The sequence below is a fragment of the Nematolebias whitei genome, chromosome 7 (assembly GCF_014905685.2).
Source record: "Nematolebias whitei isolate Nwh7 chromosome 7, NemWhi1, whole genome shotgun sequence".
In the NCBI taxonomy this organism is placed as follows: domain Eukaryota; kingdom Metazoa; phylum Chordata; class Actinopteri; order Cyprinodontiformes; family Rivulidae; genus Nematolebias; species Nematolebias whitei.
The window spans coordinates 43,802,692-43,810,299 of NC_056504.1; the positions used below are offsets into that span (position 1 = coordinate 43,802,692).

At 40.0% G+C, this 7,608-nt stretch overlaps 1 protein-coding gene across 1 annotated transcript in view; it reads right to left on the minus strand.

The window, feature by feature from the left end:
- The window catches only part of LOC119411943 (serine/threonine-protein phosphatase 6 regulatory ankyrin repeat subunit C-like), a 1,101,338-nt gene that overhangs the window by 421,134 nt on the left and 672,596 nt on the right, over positions 1–7,608 (minus strand). The window lies entirely within an intron of this gene.

Here is a 7,608-nt window from a genome sequence, read left to right on the forward strand (position 1 = left end):
ATAAATAAAGTTTGTTTTTATAGTCAGATTTGAACAGATTGATGCAGATTATTCGTGTGGTTTTCTTTAATAAGATTAATGCAACTAATGTTTTTTTTTTATTTTTTAAAGCAAACCCGAGCTACTTGATGCAGAAAAGAGTGACCCATATTTAGCCCTGAGGGCAGGATCTGGCTGTCTGCTGCGTGCACTCTGTAGTCAGGCTGTTGCACACGTGTGCATTCCTGCCTTTGTGAAAGCACACTATTAATAAAATGCATGCCTTCAATTTGAACTTTAAACTTGACAGTAAAACCTAAAGGCCTACCGTTATACCCATCAAATCTGGAAGTTTATGCTAAGCTGTGCATGACCAGCAGGTTCTGTAAGAAAAGGAAAGGAAAGTTCTGCAGTGACAAACAGAGTCCAGATCTCAGCATGCAGCAAAGAGGAGGAGAAGTGCAGCAGCAATCCAGAGGACAAAAGTCCAGACATTCTGCCAAATGTAATCTCTGAATGTTCATTGTGCATGTACGTGTTGGCAGATTATGCTGTGCTAAGCAAAAATCTGCATTTTATCAGAGGAGAGCATTCAACTTGCAGGGCTTTGAACCTCACCTGGATTAAAAATGCAGATCTAATGGACTTAATCACAATCTCAAGCTTTTTGCCTTCTGATAACTACAGCAAAATGTGTGTGAGAAATGAAACTTTATTGAAAAAGTGTCAACAGGATATTATTGGAGAAAAAAGAATAAATGTACAGAACTGACTGAAGTCATTTACCGTAATTGCCATTGTACACGTCGCACCACCGTATAAGTCGCATCAGTCTAAAAATGTCTAATAAAGTGGGGAAAAAAACATAAATACGTTGCTTTGCCATATACGTCACATTATGCGTCACCGCTGACCACCTGGAAACGTGGGCCGGTGTTGTGCCAAAAATTGATTGGCTACCAAATGGCAGCTGTGGGAGCGTGCACAAGAGGACTTTAACAAGAATTTAATAAGATAACCACCTAAAAACAATTATTTGTTTGCTCGACATTATAGTAAAGGTGTGTCTCAGTTGAACTTTTCCTTAATAAATGCACTTTAATGGTCAAATCAGCTGCGTTTCGCCACACCGCCCAGGTGATTTGACGTTTGCTCCAGGAGTTTTGGAGCGAGACGAAGGTGCCTTGGTATGGCAAGCCAAGTGTCTCATTAATAGTCACTTTTACCTATTAATGAGACACTTGGCATGCCATATTGCTCAAGGGCCCTCTAGCGGCTGAAAACGGTAGTGTTCGATATTTTCCATGTCAGAATGAATGAAATTGTCAGATTTCAACCAAAAATTGGGTTATAAATATGGGAAAAAAGCGTATATTAGTCGCTTCAGTGTATAAGTTGCAGGACTTGCAAATTTATGCACAAAGGTGCAACTTATATGGCGAAAAATATGGTAGTACTTAATATCAATGTGGAGTATGATATTTACAGCATGAAGTAATCTACCAGCATTTAACAAGTCTTCTCCAGTAGAACTTGAATGAAATCAAAAGCTTTGCATTCCTTTGAACTTTCTTCTTCTTCTTTGAAGGTTTACAGTAACTTTATTGATTTGCACACTATTCAAGATTTCATTTAAAATTAACCAGATTTAACCAGAATAAATTATAGCATTAACAAAACAAACAAATCTCAACTCATACAAACATTGAAAATCAACAGTGCAGGACGTGGTGTGCGCTCTTAAAACTCAAAGTGTGTAAGGGATCACTGCCAGCTTCTTTGATATCTGTAAAACCACAGAGTTTAAGTCATTTTTTATGTTTAATTAGGTTAGTAATTGCAGTAGCCATTTTGAATTAGGTTAACTCCAGAAGTTAATCAGACATTTATGCATGTTTAAAAAAAATGTTCCTACAAGAATGAATATGTAAAAAAAAAAAAACATTGTACACTGTACTGCATGAGCTGAACATTTTGATACTGAAAGTGTGCTGAAGAGGCGGGTATGAATGCTGCCTCAGCATTCACACAATTAAAGATGAGCTCTAGTTAAACAGAATAATGTAAGTCAGGTTCTGAAGCTGTCTGTTTGGGTATAAAATTGCCACTTGAGCACATTTTCATGATCCAGGAGCTCAAGTAAACAACACTTGGATACCAGCGTTTAATAATAAATCAAAAATGACTGTGTTCAAAGTGAGTCTGCATGTGTGTTTCTGCCTTTGCCACGTGCTATTACCGAGTCCACTATCATCTTTTCCGGGTGACACGGTGTCTTAAACAGGCGGGGATTGTGTCTGAGGGTCTCATCAGAGTTGTGTCATGTCTGGATCCAGTTTTAAAGGGAAGAGACTCACACAGAGCTCCTTTAAGGGACAAGCTTTTTCCAAACAAGTTTGTATAAAGTTGTTCCAGTGACGGTCAATCAATAGTCTACTGTGTGTGTGTTTGTGTGTGTGTGTGTGTGTGGGGGGGGGGGGGGGGGGGGGACATGGCAGAGATCATGGAAAATGTTCTCTTGGTTTATGCTGCTGCAAAGTTATGTAGTTTCTGTAAATGCTGCTCAGCCAAACAATTTAGCAGCATTTTGATGTCAAAAATGTGCAAATGAGCTCTTTTTAGGTAAATAAAACAGGCTTATCACAAAAATATATTTCAATTTGATAGATTTTTAAATAAATAATATCATATGAGTCCACAAAGGTAAATCATTATGCAACAGTATTATAAGACAAAACTATGATTAAAAGTCTTCAGAATGAACAAGCACACCTACCCCAACTGAACATACTGTAGAAGGATCTGCGGTGGAAGTGGTCTCCAGCTACTTGGGTGTGCACCTGAACGACAACCTCAGCTGGAGCAACAACACCACCAGCCTGATCAAGAAAGCTCATCAGAGACTCTACTTCCTCAGGCGGCTGAGACAAACTGGTCTGGGAAGTTCAGTCCTCACCTCCTCCTACAGGTGTGCAGTAGAGAGCATCCTGTGCTCCAGCATCAACGTGTGGCATGGAGGCTGCACAGCTGCAGAAAGAAAAGCTTTGCAGAGAGTGGTGAAGGCTGCACAGAAGATGTTGGAGTCAACCTCCCCACCATCACAGACATTTACACCTCCAGATGCAAGAAGAGGGCCACCTGCATCATGAAGGACCTCACTCACCCAGCACACACACTTTTTCCCCGCTCCCTTCAGGAATGAGGTTGAGGAGCATTAAGTGTAGAACCACTAGACGGAGGAACAGCTTCTACCCTGAGGCTGTTAGACTCATGAATCTCTAACCAGAAAAATCACATCATGTTGCTGCTGATCTGTTTCATGTTGCCGTGTTCATGCGTGCTCATCTGCTCACACAGACTCATGTTCGTGCTGCTGTTCGGCGTATTGTTTTTATGCTATTAGTGCTTAGTGTATTTCTAGTTAACATTTTTCTTAGTTCATATCTTAGATCTCATTACTGTTTTTCTTTTACATTTCATACTTTAGCTGGATGTAACTGGGACCCTGTGTACATAATTTTGTTCCACCACATGTACCACATGTGGTGTGAGTGACAAATAAAGAAACTTAAATCTTTAAAGATCACTCGCTGCCTTTTTTGCCAGAGTTCATACCCAGCTACAACTGAAGCAAATTTGAGCTCAGTATCTTTAAATTTGACATTTAAAGCCATTTTGTGTTGGCTAAGGGGAATTAGGTGTGGCTGCCGTGCTGAAAAGGGTCGACTTTAAAGATAAATGAGTTGTTGAATTTAATTTAAGTTTAATTTATTTTAAAACCATCCAGTAGCAAGGCCAAGTATTGCTAAGACAGACAGTGTTGACTCTAAAAGTTAATGCTTTACACAAAGACGTCTAAAAATACAAAGTATGATCCAAACACCAAACTCTTATTAGAGCCAAACTTTTATAATTCTTTCATTTTTCTTTTTACAATTTATAATTCTTATTTTATTTGCAGCTGTAAATGAGGTGGAGGCAGATGTGGGTGCTTCACCTTTCCGACCCACATTTTTTGTTGTCGATCCAGGGATCTGAACCGGCGACCTTCCAATCACAGACTCGCCTCTGCCCCACCACTCATGCCTCAGGTTAAAGAAGATGAGCCTGTGATTGGAAGGTCGCTAGTTTGAATCCCCAAACAGGCAGCAATAATTTAGATGGGAAAGGTGAAGCACCCACATCTGCCTCCACCCATATTTGTTCAACTCTGGGCCCTTGAGCAAGGCCCTTAACGCCCTCATCTGCTCCCCAGCATCTTAGATGGCAGCTCTGCTCCACACATGTGGGCTGCAGTAGCTCGGTGGTCGTGTTTGCGTCAGGAAGGGCCTCAAACAATTGTCTATTTTTCATGTGAGTTTGCTCGATGCGGTGACTGACGCCAGAAGAAGGGAGAGCAGCTGAAGAAATAAAAATAAAAAATGGGTGTGTGGTGGAGAAAAAGCTGCAGGAGAAAGGGGTTTGGGAATCTCTGCTCAGATTTCTGCTTCCACGACTCCCTGTCCACAACAGCACAAGTGACACAAACCTATCATTTCTAAAAATATTAAGACAGAAACTGATAGTTTTATGCTAAAAATGAAAGAAGTGGGTAAAAGATAATAGATGGGATACTTTGGCACATTTTAGGTTTAAATTTGACTTTTTTTCATTTTTTGTATACTGAAGAAAACCCGTCAGATGTTTTTCGCAGTCCCCAGGATTGCCTTTGCAGACATTTTAAATCAGAATAAAAAACTGCGGCTGGTGGAACCATTAAAGTTCTGGCCATTCTGAACTGAAATCTCCCTGAGAAACCACAGTGAAAACAAGCTCTGCGGTGTCATAACAGGTACACAAAGAGCTGAGAAATGTTCCATGAGCATTAAATTATCTGCCAGGTAAAATATGAGCTGATCCAAATATCAAACTCTTATTAGAGTGGAACTTTTATAATTCATTCTTTATTCACGGCTGTAAATCATCAGTTTTAGCCCTGTTAATATTACTGGATGGTATCTAGTTGCTGCTTCTGAACACTACTGGATTGAAACCACAGGCAGAGAAACATTAATGTTGGCACTCAGAGATCTGGCATCACACGGGAAAAAACTGACTCACCATGAAGTGACCAGGCTGTCCCTGAAAACAGAGACAATCCCCAGCTGGACGTGTCAGAAATGTCTGTTTTCAAAAGTTATGTCCTCACTTTAAATCTCACTCCTCTGAGCTATTACAGTCATGTGAGTTGCATAAATTTTCTCTGCAGGAAAAATTCCAATCAAGACTTGTGAAAAAAAAAAAAGAAAAGTCACAAATTATAACGTGCTAACAAGAAGAAGAGTCAAGAGTTCATACAAACAAAGACTAGGGAGTTCCTCCTTGTTGTCACTTCCTGTTTCCCTTTGGTCACAAATAAAAGATGGACAAATGTGTGCAACTAAGTTTATGAGGAGCAACGTAACAGAAGATTAAAATTTCCATTTATTATCACAGCTACTGGTACTCGTTAGCTGAAGGCTAACGAGGGCAGGTGTGCAGACAGGAAACCTTGAGAAAAAAAAATCAGTGCACAAAACAAATCATGACAAAAAATAAACAACAAAAGAAAACATGAACTTAAAAGAAAATCAATCCCTAATCAAATCCTGCAGACCACGACAACCAGACTGTCAAGCTGTGGAGAAAATTTATTTTATCTTCAACCAGCTTCAAGTCATGTGAATTCAAGAAACCTAAGAAGGGGCTTTAAATATTTTTAATCTTTTTTTTTTCATTTGTCAAATAGTTTTCAATAGTTAATACCTTAAGGTTCAAGGTTCTTTACTGTCATTTGCATCACATGTGGTACAAGAGGTGGAACGAAATTATGTACTCAAGGTCCCAGTTACAACCAAAAATAGCAATAATAATGTATAAACTATATCAAAAAACTGTATACAAGGATCTAAGGTATACGCTAAACAATAAAAATATAATATAATATGGCATATTAAACAGCAGCCTGAACATGAGTCTGCTGTGAGCAGATTGGTATGATAATAGCAGCTCATGGGTATAAACAGCAGTCCAGATAAAGTGTCAAATGTACAATTAAAGTGGCTTTACAGTAATTTTCCAGGTTAGGGATTCACAGTATGAGTTTAACAGCCTCAGGGTAGAAGCTTTTCCTCAGTCTAGTGGTTCTGCACTTCATGCTCCTTAACCCCCTGCCTGAGGGGAGTGGGGCAAAAAATGTGTATGCTGGGTGAGTGAGGTCCTTCGAGATGCAGGTGACCCTCTTCCTGCATCTGGAGGTGTAGATGTCTCTAATGGTGGGGAGACTGACTCCAACATACTTCTGTGCAGCCTTCACCACCTTCTGCAAAGCTTTTAATACTGCAGCTGTGCAGCCTCCATGCCACACGTTGATGCTGGAGAACAGGATGCTCTCCACTGCACACCTGTAGAAGGAGGTGAGGACTGAGCTTCCCAGACCAGCTCACCTCAGCCTCCTGAGGTGGCCTGAGGGGCTTATCACTCATGACATCACTCACAGAGCATGAAGATTGAAGGAAAGAGCAAACGTCTGCATCCACGCTAGGCTAATAGCTAGCAAACAGGGCCCATTATTTTAAATAACAGTTTCAGGATTACTAAACAACTCTTCTCATACATTTCAAACTTGGGAGACAGAATGCTGCATTAGCTCATGTTAAACTTTTACACTTTAGCATTCCTTTGGGTTTTTTTTTAGTTTGGTGTTGTTTTCTTAACCAAACAAAGAAATTTTTACTGTTGGTGACCTGAAGCTGCTGAACGTATCAGTCCACTGGAAGTCGAATAAACCTTTTAATGATTAGACGCTCTGATCATGCATACATTCAGCAGCACGCAGACTAAAAAACGATAACTATTTAATAGAACATCACTTTGATTAGTGAACTTTGTATAAAAATAAGCCCCTATAAGCAGCCAAAATGTATGTTTGCCATTAGACCCTGATACAAAACACAGTTGTGGACCAACAGAAAAGCTCTGCATGGTTTTATGGAGCCAGTGTGGTGCTGGAGAAATTACAGTGTTAGTCTAACCATCTGTCAAATAACAGTGATCCGACTGAAAATAAGTATCTACCAGATAACAGACACCATCTACCATAAATATGATATCAAACTGCGTTTGACATGTCCACAGTGTTAATCAGAAGGTTTGACCAGCTGAATCAAGGGAGGACAAGGTGGAAATGGAAAACAGAAAAAGCAACAAAAATGGTAGTCACAATAAAAGCAAGTACACGTTGCTGGCAGCAAATCAAGTAGAAGAGACACTTCCCAATGCTGCAGGTTTGTAGGATTCAGATCAATGAATGGGCTTAAAGTCCCCTGTTGCCGAGTGAAAAGGAAGAATTGGAAAATACCCTCCATTTGTCCATCTGTCCATCTGTTTGTGCATTTGTGAGAGCAACAGCTTGAAAAATGTGTGAGGTACTTCTATTTTGGTATGGGTGTGCATCTCAAAAACTGGGCTGCCGTGTCAAAATCCAATATGGCCACCATCTAATATATGTAAACATTGGGCTGGATAACTTGAAAAATAAGCAACAGGCCAACTTCCTTTTTCGTGTGTGGCTGCATCTAGGCGTAAGAAAGATTACTTCCAAAAATGGGG